Here is a 9766-nt window from a genome sequence, read left to right on the forward strand (position 1 = left end):
AGGAATCACCCCCAGCTCACTAAACATAAAAGTCATGAAAGCAGAAATGCAATCGCCTGCGGCCACACCACCTTGAATAAGCCTGATCTCGTCTGATCTCAGAAGCTAAGCAATGTTGGGCTTGGTTAGTACTTGGATGGGAGACCACCTGGGAATATCAAGTGCTGCAGGCATTACATTTTACAATTGAAATGTGTGGAGGACAAAAGAAAATTTTGGAGGAATCACCCCCAGCTCACTAAACATAAAAGTCATGAAAGCAGAAATGCAATCGCCTGCGGCCACACCACCTTGAATAAGCCTGATCTCGTCTGATCTCAGAAGCTAAGCAATGTTGGGCTTGGTTAGTACTTGGATGGGAGACCACCTGGGAATATCAAGTGCTGCAGGCATTACATTTTTGTAATTACATTTTACAATTGAAATGTGTGGAGGACAAAAGGAAATTTTGGAGGAATCACCCCCAGCTCACTAAACATAAAAGTCATGAAAGCAGAAATGCAATCGCCTGCAGCCACACCACCTTGAATAAGCCTGATCTCGCCTGATCTCGTCTGATCTCAGAAGCTAAGCAATGTTGGGCTTGGTTAGTACTTGGATGGGAGACCACCTGGGAATATCAAGTGCTGCAGGCATTACATTTTTGTAATTACATTTTACAATTGAAATGTGTGGAGGACAAAAGGAAATTTTGGAGGAATCACCCCCAGCTCACTAAACATAAAAGTCATGAAAGCAGAAATGCAATCGCCTGCGGCCACACCACCTTGAATAAGCCTGATCTCGTCTGATCTCAGAAGCTAAGCAATGTTGGGCTTGGTTAGTACTTGGATGGGAGACCACCTGGGAATATCAAGTGCTGCAGGCATTACATTTTTGTAATTACATTTTACAATTGAAATGTGTGGAGGACAAAAGGAAATTTTGGAGGAATCACCCCCAGCTCACTAAACATAAAAGTCATGAAAGCAGAAATGCAATCGCCTGCGGCCACACCACCTTGAATAAGCCTGATCTCGTCTGATCTCAGAAGCTAAGCAACGTTGGGCTTGGTTAGTACTTGGATGGGAGACCACCTGGGAATATCAAGTGCTGCAGGCATTACATTTTTGTAATTACATTTTACAATTGAAATGTGTGGAGGACAAAAGGAAATTTTGGAGGAATCACCCCCAGCTCACTAAACATAAAAGTCATGAAAGCAGAAATGCAATCGCCTGCGGCCACACCACCTTGAATAAGCCTGATCTCGTCTGATCTCAGAAGCTAAGCAATGTTGGGCTTGGTTAGTACTTGGATGGGAGACCACCTGGGAATATCAAGTGCTGCAGGCATTACATTTTACAATTGAAATGTGTGGAGGACAAAAGGAAATTTTGGAGGAATCACCCCCAGCTCACTAAACATAAAAGTCATGAAAGCAGAAATGCAATCGCCTGCGGCCACACCACCTTGAATAAGCCTGATCTCGTCTGATCTCAGAAGCTAAGCAATGTTGGGCTTGGTTAGTACTTGGATGGGAGACCACCTGGGAATATCAAGTGCTGCAGGCATTACATTTTAGTAATTACATTTTACAATTGAAATGTGTGGAGGACAAAAGGAAATTTTGGAGGAATCACCCCCAGCTCACTAAACATAAAAGTCATGAAAGCAGAAATGCAATCGCCTGCGGCCACTCCACGTTGAATAAGCCTGATCTCGTCTGATCTCAGAAGCTAAGCAATGTTGGGCTTGGTTAGTACTTGGATGGGAGACCACCTGGGAATATCAAGTGCTGCTGGCATTACATTTTTGTAATTACATTTTACAATTGAAATGTGTGGAGGACAAAAGGAAATTTTGGAGGAATCACCCCCAGCTCACTAAACATAAAAGTCATGAAAGCAGAAATGCAATCGCCTGCGGCCACACCACCTTGAATAAGCCTGATCTCGTCTGATCTCAGAAGCTAAGCAATGTTGGGCTTGGTTAGTACTTGGATGGGAGACCACCTGGGAATATCAAGTGCTGCAGGCATTACATTTTACAATTGAAATGTGTGGAGGACAAAAGGAAATTTTGGAGGAATCACCCCCAGCTCACTAAACATAAAAGTCATGAAAGCAGAAATGCACTCGCCTGCGGCCACACCACCTTGAATAAGCCTGATCTCGTCTGATCTCAGAAGCTAAGCAATGTTGGGCTTGGTTAGTACTTGGATGGGAGACCACCTGGGAATATCAAGTGCTGCAGGCATTACATTTTTGTAATTACATTTTACAATTGAAATGTGTGGAGGACAAAAGGAAATTTTGGAGGAATCACCCCCAGCTCACTAAACATAAAAGTCATGAAAGCAGAAATGCAATCGCCTGCGGCCACACCACCTTGAATAAGCCTGATCTCGTCTGATCTCAGAAGCTAAGTAATGTTGGGCTTGGTTAGTACTTGGATGGGAGACCACCTGGGAATATCAAGTGCTGCAGGCATTACATTTTACAATTGAAATGTGTGGAGGACAAAAGGAAATTTTGGAGGAATCACCCCCAGCTCACTAAACATAAAAGTCATGAAAGCAGAAATGCAATCGCCTGCGGCCACACCACCTTGAATAAGCCTGATCTCGTCTGATCTCAGAAGCTAAGCAATGTTGGGCTTGGTTAGTACTTGGATGGGAGACCACCTGGGAATATCAAGTGCTGCAGGCATTACATTTTTGTAATTACATTTTACAATTGAAATGTGTGGAGGACAAAAGGAAATTTTGGAGGAATCACCCCCAGCTCACTAAACATAAAAGTCATGAAAGCAGAAATGCAATCGCCTGCGGCCACACCACCTTGAATAAGCCTGATCTCGTCTGATCTCAGAAGCTAAGCAATGTTGGGCTTGGTTAGTACTTGGATGGGAGACCACCTGGGAATATCAAGTGCTGCAGGCATTACATTTTTGTAATTACATTTTACAATTGAAATGTGTGGAGGACAAAAGGAAATTTTGGAGGAATCACCCCCAGCTCACTAAACATAAAAGTCATGAAAGCAGAAATGCAATTGCCTGCGGCCACACCACCTTGAATAAGCCTGATCTCGTCTGATCTCAGAAGCTAAGCAATGTTGGGCTTGGTTAGTACTTGGATGGGAGACCACCTGGGAATATCAAGTGCTGCAGGCATTACATTTTTGTAATTACATTTTACAATTGAAATGTGTGGAGGACAAAAGGAAATTTTGGAGGAATCACCCCCAGCTCACTAAACATAAAAGTCATGAAAGCAGAAATGCAATCGCCTGCGGCCACACCACCTTGAATAAGCCTGATCTCGTCTGATCTCAGAAGCTAAGCAATGTTGGGCTTGGTTAGTACTTGGATGGGAGACCACCTGGGAATATCAAGTGCTGCAGGCATTACATTTTACAATTGAAATGTGTGGAGGACAAAAGGAAATTTTGGAGGAATCACCCCCAGCTCACTAAACATAAAAGTCATGAAAGCAGAAATGCAATCGCCTGCGGCCACACCACCTTGAATAAGCCTGATCTCGTCTGATCTCAGAAACTAAGCAATGTTGGGCTTGGTTAGTACTTGGATGGGAGACCACCTGGGAATATCAAGTGCTGCAGTCATTACATTTTTGTAATTACATTTTACAATTGAAATGTGTGGAGGACAAAAGGAAATTTTGGAGGAATCACCCCCAGCTCACTAAACATAAAAGTCATGAAAGCAGAAATGCAATCGCCTGCGGCCACACCACCTTGAATAAGCCTGATCTCGTCTGATCTCAGAAGCTAAGCAATGTTGGGCTTGGTTAGTACTTGGATGGGAGACCACCTGGGAATATCAAGTGCTGCAGTCATTACATTTTTGTAATTACATTTTACAATTTAAATGTGTGGAGGACAAAAGGAAATTTTGGAGGAATCACCCCCAGCTCACTAAACATAAAAGTCATGAAAGCAGAAATGCAATCGCCTGCGGCCACACCACCTTGAATAAGCCTGATCTCGTCTGATCTCAGAAGCTAAGCAATGTTGGGCTTGGTTAGTACTTGGATGGGAGACCACCTGGGAATATCAAGTGCTGCAGGCATTACATTTTTGTAATTACATTTTACAATTGAAATGTGTGGAGGACAAAAGGAAATTTTGGAGGAATCACCCCCAGCTCACTAAACATAAAAGTCATGAAAGCAGAAATGCAATCGCCTGCGGCCACACCACCTTGAATAAGCCTGATCTCGTCTGATCTCAGAAACTAAGCAATGTTGGGCTTGGTTAGTACTTGGATGGGAGACCACCTGGGAATATCAAGTGCTGCAGGCATTACATTTTTGTAATTACATTTTACAATTGAAATGTGTGGAGGACAAAAGGAAATTTTGGAGGAATCACCCCCAGCTCACTAAACATAAAAGTCATGAAAGCAGAAATGCAATCGCCTGCGGCCACACCACCTTGAATAAGCCTGATCTCAGAAGCTAAGCAATGTTGGGCTTGGTTAGTACTTGGATGGGAGACCACCTGGGAATATCAAGTGCTGCAGGCATTACATTTTACAATTGAAATGTGTGGAGGACAAAAGGAAATTTTGGAGGAATCACCCCCAGCTCACTAAACATAAAAGTCATGAAAGCAGAAATGCAATCGCCTGCGGCCACACCACCTTGAATAAGCCTGATCTCGTCTGATCTCAGAAGCTAAGCAATGTTGGGCTTGGTTAGTACTTGGATGGGAGACCACCTGGGAATATCAAGTGCTGCAGGCATTACATTTTACAATTGAAATGTGTGGAGGACAAAAGGAAATTTTGGAGGAATCACCCCCAGCTCACTAAACATAAAAGTCATGAAAGCAGAAATGCAATCGCCTGCGGCCACACCACCTTGAATAAGCCTGATCTCGTCTGATCTCAGAAGCTAAGCAATGTTGGGCTTGGTTAGTACTTGGATGGGAGACCACCTGGGAATATCAAGTGCTGCAGGCATTACATTTTACAATTGAAATGTGTGGAGGACAAAAGGAAATTTTGGAGGAATCACCCCCAGCTCACTAAACATAAAAGTCATGAAAGCAGAAATGCAATTGCCTGCGGCCACACCACCTTGAATAAGCCTGATCTCGTCTGATCTCAGAAGCTAAGCAATGTTGGGCTTGGTTAGTACTTGGATGGGAGACCACCTGGGAATATCAAGTGCTGCAGGCATTACATTTTTGTAATTACATTTTACAATTGAAATGTGTGGAGGACAAAAGGAAATTTGGGAGGAATCACCTCCAGCTCACTAAACATAAAAGTCATGAAAGCAGAAATGCAATCGCCTGCGGCCATAACACCTTGAATAAGCCTGATCTCAGAAGCTAAGCAATGTTGGGCTTGGTTAGTACTTGGATGGGAGACCACCTGGGAATATCAAGTGCTGCAGGCATTACATTTTACAATTGAAATGTGTGGAGGACAAAAGGAAATTTAGGAGGAATTACCCCCAGCTCACTAAACATAAAAGTCATGAAAGCAGAAATGCAATCGCCTGCGGCCACACCACCTTGAATAAGCCTGATCTCGTCTGATCTCAGAAGCTAAGCAATGTTGGTCTTGGTTAGTACTTGGATGGGAGACCACCTGGGAATATCAAGTGCTGCAGGCATTACATTTTTGTAATTACATTTTACAATTGAAATGTGTGGAGGACAAAAGGAAATTTTGGAGGAATCACCCCCAGCTCACTAAACATAAAAGTCATGAAAGCAGAAATGCAATCGCCTGCGGCCACACCACCTTGAATAAGCCTGATCTCGTCTGATCTCAGAAGCTAAGCAATGTTGGGCTTGGTTAGTACTTGGATGGGAGACCACCTGGGAATATCAAGTGCTGCAGGCATTACATTTTTGTAATTACATTTTACAATTGAAATGTGTGGAGGACAGAAGGAAATTTTGGAGGAATCACCCCCAGCTCACTAAACATAAAAGTCATGAAAGCAGAAATGCAGTCGCCTGCGGCCACGCCACCTTGAATAAGCCTGATCTCAGAAGCTAAGCAATGTTGGGCTTGGTTAGTACTTGGATGGGAGACCACCTGGGAATATCAAGTGCTGCAGGCATTACATTTTTGTAATTACATTTTACAATTGAAATGTGTGGAGGACAAAAGGAAATTTTGGAGGAATCACCCCCAGCTCACTAAACATAAAAGTCATGAAAGCAGAAAAGCAGTCGCCTGCGGCCACACCACCTTGAATAAGCCTGATCTCGTCTGATCTCAGAAGCTAAGCAATGTTGGGCTTGGTTAGTACTTGGATGGGAGACCACCTGGGAATATCAAGTGCTGCAGGCATTACATTTTTGTAATTACATTTCACAATTGAAATGTGTGGAGGACAAAAGGAAATTTTGGAGGAATCACCCCCAGCTCACTAAACATAAAAGTCATGAAAGCAGAAATACAATCGCCTGCGGCCACACCACCTTGAATAAGCCTGATCTCGTCTGATCTCAGAAGCTAAGCAATGTTGGGCTTGGTTAGTACTTGGATGGGAGACCACCTGGGAATATCAAGTGCTGCAGGCATTACATTTTACAATTGAAATGTGTGGAGGACAAAAGGAAATTTTGGAGGAATCACCCCCAGCTCACTAAACATAAAAGTCATGAAAGCAGAAATGCAATCGCCTGCGGCCACACCACCTTGAATAAGCCTGATCTCGTCTGATCTCAGAAGCTAAGCAATGTTGGGCTTGGTTAGTACTTGGATGGGAGACCACCTGGGAATATCAAGTGCTGCAGGCATTACATTTTACAATTGAAATGTGTGGAGGACAAAAGGAAATTTTGGAGGAATCACCCCCAGCTCACTAAACATAAAAGTCATGAAAGCAGAAATGCAATCGCCTGCGGCCACACCACCTTGAATAAGCCTGATCTCGTCTGATCTCAGAAGCTAAGCAATGTTGGGCTTGGTTAGTACTTGGATGGGAGACCACCTGGGAATATCAAGTGCTGCAGGCATTACATTTTACAATTGAAATGTGTGGAGGACAAAAGGAAATTTTGGAGGAATCACCCCCAGCTCACTAAACATAAAAGTCATGAAAGCAGAAATGCAATCGCCTGCGGCCACACCACCTTGAATAAGCCTGATCTCGTCTGATCTCAGAAGCTAAGCAATGTTGGGCTTGGTTAGTACTTGGATGGGAGACCACCTTGGAATATCAAGTGCTGCAGGCATTACATTTTACAATTGAAATGTGTGGAGGACAAAAGGAAATTTTGGAGGAATCACCCCCAGCTCACTAAACATAAAAGTCATGAAAGCAGAAATGCACTCGCCTGCGGCCACACCACCTTGAATAAGCCTGATCTCGTCTGATCTCAGAAGCTAAGCAATGTTGGGCTTGGTTAGTACTTGGATGGGAGACCACCTGGGAATATCAAGTGCTGCAGGCATTACATTTTTGTAATTACATTTTACAATTGAAATGTGTGGAGGACAAAAGGAAATTTTGGAGGAATCACCCCCAGCTCACTAAACATAAAAGTCATGAAAGCAGAAATGCAATCGCCTGCGGCCACACCACCTTGAATAAGCCTGATCTCGTCTGATCTCAGAAGCTAAGCAATGTTGGGCTTGGTTAGTACTTGGATGGGAGACCACCTGGGAATATCAAGTGCTGCAGGCATTACATTTTACAATTGAAATGTGTGGAGGACAAAAGGAAATTTTGGAGGAATCACCCCCAGCTCACTAAACATAAAAGTCATGAAAGCAGAAATGCAATCGCCTGCGGCCACACCACCTTGAATAAGCCTGATCTCGTCTGATCTCAGAAGCTAAGCAATGTTGGGCTTGGTTAGTACTTGGATGGGAGAGCACCTGGGAATATCAAGTGCTGCAGGCATTACATTTTTGTAATTACATTTTACAATTGAAATGTGTGGAGGACAAAAGGAAATTTTGGAGGAATCACCCCCAGCTCACTAAACATAAAAGTCATGAAAGCAGAAATGCAATCGCCTGCGGCCACACCACCTTGAATAAGCCTGATCTCGTCTGATCTCAGAAGCTAAGCAATGTTGGGCTTGGTTAGTACTTGGATGGGAGACCACCTGGGAATATCAAGTGCTGCAGGCATTACATTTTACAATTGAAATGTGTGGAGGACAAAAGGAAATTTTGGAGGAATCACCCCCAGCTCACTAAACATAAAAGTCATGAAAGCAGAAATGCAATCGCCTGCGGCCACACCACCTTGAATAAGCCTGATCTCGTCTGATCTCAGAAGCTAAGCAACGTTGGGCTTGGTTAGTACTTGGATGGGAGACCACCTGGGAATATCAAGTGCTGCAGGCATTACATTTTTGTAATTACATTTTAGAATTGAAATGTGTGGAGGACAAAAGGAAATTTTGGAGGAATCACCCCCAGCTCACTAAACATAAAAGTCATGAAAGCAGAAATGCAATCGCCTGCGGCCACACCACCTTGAATAAGCCTGAACTCGTCTGATCTCAGAAGCTAAGCAATGTTGGGCTTGGTTAGTACTTGGATGGGAGACCACCTGGGAATATCAAGTGCTGCAGGCATTACATTTTTGTAATTACATTTTACAATTGAAATGTGTGGAGGACAAAAGGAAATTTTGGAGGAATCACCCCCAGCTCACTAAACATAAAAGTCATGAAAGCAGAAATGCAATCGCCTGCGGCCACACCACCTTGAATAAGCCTCATCTCGTCTGATCTCAGAAGCTAAGCAATGTTGGGCTTGGTTAGTACTTGGATGGGAGACCACCTGGGAATATCAAGTGCTGCAGGCATTACATTTTTGTAATTACATTTTACAATTGAAATGTGTGGAGGACAAAAGGAAATTTTGGAGGAATCACCCCCAGCTCACTAAACATAAAAGTCATGAAAGCAGAAATGCAATCGCCTGCGGCCACACCACCTTGAATAAGCCTGATCTCAGAAGCTAAGCAATGTTGGGCTTGGTTAGTACTTGGATGGGAGACCACCTGGGAATATCAAGTGCTGCAGGCATTACATTTTTGTAATTACATTTTACAATTGAAATGTGTGGAGGACAAAAGGAAATTTTGGAGGAATCACCCCCAGCTCACTAAACATAAAAGTCATGAAAGCAGAAAAGCAGTCGCCTGCGGCCACACCACCTTGAATAAGCCTGATCTCGTCTGATCTCAGAAGCTAAGCAATGTTGGGCTTGGTTAGTACTTGGATGGGAGACCACCTGGGAATATCAAGTGCTGCAGGCATTACATTTTTGTAATTACATTTTACAATTGAAATGTGTGGAGGACAAAAGGAAATTTTGGAGGAATCACCCCCAGCTCACTAAACATAAAAGTCATGAAAGCAGAAATGCAATTGCCTGCGGCCACACCACCTTGAATAAGCCTGATCTCAGAAGCTAAGCAATGTTGGGCTTGGTTAGTACTTGGATGGGAGACCACCTGGGAATATCAAGTGCTGCAGGCATTACATTTTACAATTGAAATGTGTGGAGGACAAAAGGAAATTTTGGAGGAATCACCCCCAGCTCACTAAACATAAAAGTCATGAAAGCAGAAATGCAATCGCCTGCGGCCACACCACCTTGAATAAGCCTGATCTCGTCTGATCTCAGAAGCTAAGCAATGTTGGGCTTGGTTAGTACTTGGATGGGAGACCACCTGGGAATATCAAGTGCTGCAGGCATTACATTTTTGTAATTACATTTTACAATTGAAATGTGTGGAGGTGTCACGTTTTCACTTTTCACGTTCTCT

At 43.5% G+C, this 9766-nt stretch overlaps 37 non-coding genes and 6 pseudogenes across 37 annotated transcripts; all 43 read left to right on the top strand.

Annotated features, from left to right (window-relative positions):
• Nucleotides 1–54: 54 nt before the first annotated feature.
• On the top strand, nt 55–173 carry LOC131717611 (5S ribosomal RNA). The gene has a single exon (XR_009316500.1). It is a non-coding gene; the product is annotated as a 5S ribosomal RNA (ribosomal RNA).
• Nucleotides 174–273: 100 nt separating this feature from the next.
• Nucleotides 274–392, top strand: LOC131717612 (5S ribosomal RNA). The gene has a single exon (XR_009316501.1). It is a non-coding gene; the product is annotated as a 5S ribosomal RNA (ribosomal RNA).
• A 114-nt stretch (nt 393–506) lies between these two features.
• On the top strand, nt 507–635 carry LOC131713437 (5S ribosomal RNA; annotated as a pseudogene).
• A 114-nt stretch (nt 636–749) lies between these two features.
• LOC131717613 (5S ribosomal RNA) lies at nt 750–868 on the top strand. Its single transcript, XR_009316502.1, has one exon. It is a non-coding gene; the product is annotated as a 5S ribosomal RNA (ribosomal RNA).
• A 114-nt stretch (nt 869–982) lies between these two features.
• Nucleotides 983–1101, top strand: LOC131720705 (5S ribosomal RNA). Its single transcript, XR_009319602.1, has one exon. It is a non-coding gene; the product is annotated as a 5S ribosomal RNA (ribosomal RNA).
• Nucleotides 1102–1215: 114 nt separating this feature from the next.
• LOC131717614 (5S ribosomal RNA) lies at nt 1216–1334 on the top strand. Its single transcript, XR_009316503.1, has one exon. It is a non-coding gene; the product is annotated as a 5S ribosomal RNA (ribosomal RNA).
• A 100-nt stretch (nt 1335–1434) lies between these two features.
• LOC131717615 (5S ribosomal RNA) lies at nt 1435–1553 on the top strand. Its single transcript, XR_009316504.1, has one exon. It is a non-coding gene; the product is annotated as a 5S ribosomal RNA (ribosomal RNA).
• Nucleotides 1554–1667: 114 nt separating this feature from the next.
• Nucleotides 1668–1786, top strand: LOC131711425 (5S ribosomal RNA). Its single transcript, XR_009313308.1, has one exon. It is a non-coding gene; the product is annotated as a 5S ribosomal RNA (ribosomal RNA).
• A 114-nt stretch (nt 1787–1900) lies between these two features.
• Nucleotides 1901–2019, top strand: LOC131717616 (5S ribosomal RNA). The gene has a single exon (XR_009316505.1). It is a non-coding gene; the product is annotated as a 5S ribosomal RNA (ribosomal RNA).
• Nucleotides 2020–2119: 100 nt separating this feature from the next.
• LOC131717617 (5S ribosomal RNA) lies at nt 2120–2238 on the top strand. Its single transcript, XR_009316506.1, has one exon. It is a non-coding gene; the product is annotated as a 5S ribosomal RNA (ribosomal RNA).
• Nucleotides 2239–2352: 114 nt separating this feature from the next.
• LOC131710754 (5S ribosomal RNA) lies at nt 2353–2471 on the top strand. Its single transcript, XR_009312636.1, has one exon. It is a non-coding gene; the product is annotated as a 5S ribosomal RNA (ribosomal RNA).
• A 100-nt stretch (nt 2472–2571) lies between these two features.
• Nucleotides 2572–2690, top strand: LOC131717618 (5S ribosomal RNA). Its single transcript, XR_009316507.1, has one exon. It is a non-coding gene; the product is annotated as a 5S ribosomal RNA (ribosomal RNA).
• A 114-nt stretch (nt 2691–2804) lies between these two features.
• LOC131717619 (5S ribosomal RNA) lies at nt 2805–2923 on the top strand. Its single transcript, XR_009316508.1, has one exon. It is a non-coding gene; the product is annotated as a 5S ribosomal RNA (ribosomal RNA).
• Nucleotides 2924–3037: 114 nt separating this feature from the next.
• Nucleotides 3038–3156, top strand: LOC131717620 (5S ribosomal RNA). Its single transcript, XR_009316509.1, has one exon. It is a non-coding gene; the product is annotated as a 5S ribosomal RNA (ribosomal RNA).
• Nucleotides 3157–3270: 114 nt separating this feature from the next.
• Nucleotides 3271–3389, top strand: LOC131717622 (5S ribosomal RNA). Its single transcript, XR_009316511.1, has one exon. It is a non-coding gene; the product is annotated as a 5S ribosomal RNA (ribosomal RNA).
• A 100-nt stretch (nt 3390–3489) lies between these two features.
• Nucleotides 3490–3608, top strand: LOC131711183 (5S ribosomal RNA). The gene has a single exon (XR_009313066.1). It is a non-coding gene; the product is annotated as a 5S ribosomal RNA (ribosomal RNA).
• A 114-nt stretch (nt 3609–3722) lies between these two features.
• LOC131710556 (5S ribosomal RNA) lies at nt 3723–3841 on the top strand. Its single transcript, XR_009312433.1, has one exon. It is a non-coding gene; the product is annotated as a 5S ribosomal RNA (ribosomal RNA).
• Nucleotides 3842–3955: 114 nt separating this feature from the next.
• LOC131717623 (5S ribosomal RNA) lies at nt 3956–4074 on the top strand. The gene has a single exon (XR_009316512.1). It is a non-coding gene; the product is annotated as a 5S ribosomal RNA (ribosomal RNA).
• A 114-nt stretch (nt 4075–4188) lies between these two features.
• LOC131709768 (5S ribosomal RNA) lies at nt 4189–4307 on the top strand. Its single transcript, XR_009311631.1, has one exon. It is a non-coding gene; the product is annotated as a 5S ribosomal RNA (ribosomal RNA).
• A 114-nt stretch (nt 4308–4421) lies between these two features.
• LOC131714920 (5S ribosomal RNA) lies at nt 4422–4530 on the top strand (annotated as a pseudogene).
• A 100-nt stretch (nt 4531–4630) lies between these two features.
• Nucleotides 4631–4749, top strand: LOC131717624 (5S ribosomal RNA). The gene has a single exon (XR_009316513.1). It is a non-coding gene; the product is annotated as a 5S ribosomal RNA (ribosomal RNA).
• Nucleotides 4750–4849: 100 nt separating this feature from the next.
• Nucleotides 4850–4968, top strand: LOC131717625 (5S ribosomal RNA). Its single transcript, XR_009316514.1, has one exon. It is a non-coding gene; the product is annotated as a 5S ribosomal RNA (ribosomal RNA).
• A 100-nt stretch (nt 4969–5068) lies between these two features.
• Nucleotides 5069–5187, top strand: LOC131717626 (5S ribosomal RNA). Its single transcript, XR_009316515.1, has one exon. It is a non-coding gene; the product is annotated as a 5S ribosomal RNA (ribosomal RNA).
• Nucleotides 5188–5301: 114 nt separating this feature from the next.
• On the top strand, nt 5302–5410 carry LOC131715650 (5S ribosomal RNA; annotated as a pseudogene).
• A 100-nt stretch (nt 5411–5510) lies between these two features.
• On the top strand, nt 5511–5629 carry LOC131711502 (5S ribosomal RNA). Its single transcript, XR_009313388.1, has one exon. It is a non-coding gene; the product is annotated as a 5S ribosomal RNA (ribosomal RNA).
• A 114-nt stretch (nt 5630–5743) lies between these two features.
• On the top strand, nt 5744–5862 carry LOC131717627 (5S ribosomal RNA). The gene has a single exon (XR_009316516.1). It is a non-coding gene; the product is annotated as a 5S ribosomal RNA (ribosomal RNA).
• Nucleotides 5863–5976: 114 nt separating this feature from the next.
• Nucleotides 5977–6085, top strand: LOC131715561 (5S ribosomal RNA; annotated as a pseudogene).
• Nucleotides 6086–6199: 114 nt separating this feature from the next.
• LOC131717628 (5S ribosomal RNA) lies at nt 6200–6318 on the top strand. Its single transcript, XR_009316517.1, has one exon. It is a non-coding gene; the product is annotated as a 5S ribosomal RNA (ribosomal RNA).
• Nucleotides 6319–6432: 114 nt separating this feature from the next.
• LOC131717629 (5S ribosomal RNA) lies at nt 6433–6551 on the top strand. Its single transcript, XR_009316518.1, has one exon. It is a non-coding gene; the product is annotated as a 5S ribosomal RNA (ribosomal RNA).
• A 100-nt stretch (nt 6552–6651) lies between these two features.
• LOC131717630 (5S ribosomal RNA) lies at nt 6652–6770 on the top strand. Its single transcript, XR_009316519.1, has one exon. It is a non-coding gene; the product is annotated as a 5S ribosomal RNA (ribosomal RNA).
• Nucleotides 6771–6870: 100 nt separating this feature from the next.
• Nucleotides 6871–6989, top strand: LOC131717631 (5S ribosomal RNA). The gene has a single exon (XR_009316520.1). It is a non-coding gene; the product is annotated as a 5S ribosomal RNA (ribosomal RNA).
• Nucleotides 6990–7089: 100 nt separating this feature from the next.
• On the top strand, nt 7090–7208 carry LOC131710952 (5S ribosomal RNA). Its single transcript, XR_009312834.1, has one exon. It is a non-coding gene; the product is annotated as a 5S ribosomal RNA (ribosomal RNA).
• A 100-nt stretch (nt 7209–7308) lies between these two features.
• On the top strand, nt 7309–7427 carry LOC131717633 (5S ribosomal RNA). The gene has a single exon (XR_009316522.1). It is a non-coding gene; the product is annotated as a 5S ribosomal RNA (ribosomal RNA).
• A 114-nt stretch (nt 7428–7541) lies between these two features.
• On the top strand, nt 7542–7660 carry LOC131717634 (5S ribosomal RNA). Its single transcript, XR_009316523.1, has one exon. It is a non-coding gene; the product is annotated as a 5S ribosomal RNA (ribosomal RNA).
• A 100-nt stretch (nt 7661–7760) lies between these two features.
• LOC131712775 (5S ribosomal RNA) lies at nt 7761–7879 on the top strand. The gene has a single exon (XR_009314664.1). It is a non-coding gene; the product is annotated as a 5S ribosomal RNA (ribosomal RNA).
• A 114-nt stretch (nt 7880–7993) lies between these two features.
• On the top strand, nt 7994–8112 carry LOC131717635 (5S ribosomal RNA). The gene has a single exon (XR_009316524.1). It is a non-coding gene; the product is annotated as a 5S ribosomal RNA (ribosomal RNA).
• Nucleotides 8113–8212: 100 nt separating this feature from the next.
• On the top strand, nt 8213–8331 carry LOC131720706 (5S ribosomal RNA). Its single transcript, XR_009319603.1, has one exon. It is a non-coding gene; the product is annotated as a 5S ribosomal RNA (ribosomal RNA).
• A 114-nt stretch (nt 8332–8445) lies between these two features.
• LOC131711021 (5S ribosomal RNA) lies at nt 8446–8564 on the top strand. The gene has a single exon (XR_009312903.1). It is a non-coding gene; the product is annotated as a 5S ribosomal RNA (ribosomal RNA).
• Nucleotides 8565–8678: 114 nt separating this feature from the next.
• LOC131713171 (5S ribosomal RNA) lies at nt 8679–8797 on the top strand. The gene has a single exon (XR_009315055.1). It is a non-coding gene; the product is annotated as a 5S ribosomal RNA (ribosomal RNA).
• A 114-nt stretch (nt 8798–8911) lies between these two features.
• On the top strand, nt 8912–9020 carry LOC131714921 (5S ribosomal RNA; annotated as a pseudogene).
• Nucleotides 9021–9134: 114 nt separating this feature from the next.
• On the top strand, nt 9135–9253 carry LOC131717636 (5S ribosomal RNA). Its single transcript, XR_009316525.1, has one exon. It is a non-coding gene; the product is annotated as a 5S ribosomal RNA (ribosomal RNA).
• Nucleotides 9254–9367: 114 nt separating this feature from the next.
• Nucleotides 9368–9476, top strand: LOC131714922 (5S ribosomal RNA; annotated as a pseudogene).
• Nucleotides 9477–9576: 100 nt separating this feature from the next.
• LOC131717637 (5S ribosomal RNA) lies at nt 9577–9695 on the top strand. The gene has a single exon (XR_009316526.1). It is a non-coding gene; the product is annotated as a 5S ribosomal RNA (ribosomal RNA).
• Nucleotides 9696–9766: the final 71 nt, after the last annotated feature.

The sequence above is a fragment of the Acipenser ruthenus genome, chromosome 44 (genome assembly GCF_902713425.1).
Source record: "Acipenser ruthenus chromosome 44, fAciRut3.2 maternal haplotype, whole genome shotgun sequence".
NCBI classification, from domain to species: domain Eukaryota; kingdom Metazoa; phylum Chordata; class Actinopteri; order Acipenseriformes; family Acipenseridae; genus Acipenser; species Acipenser ruthenus.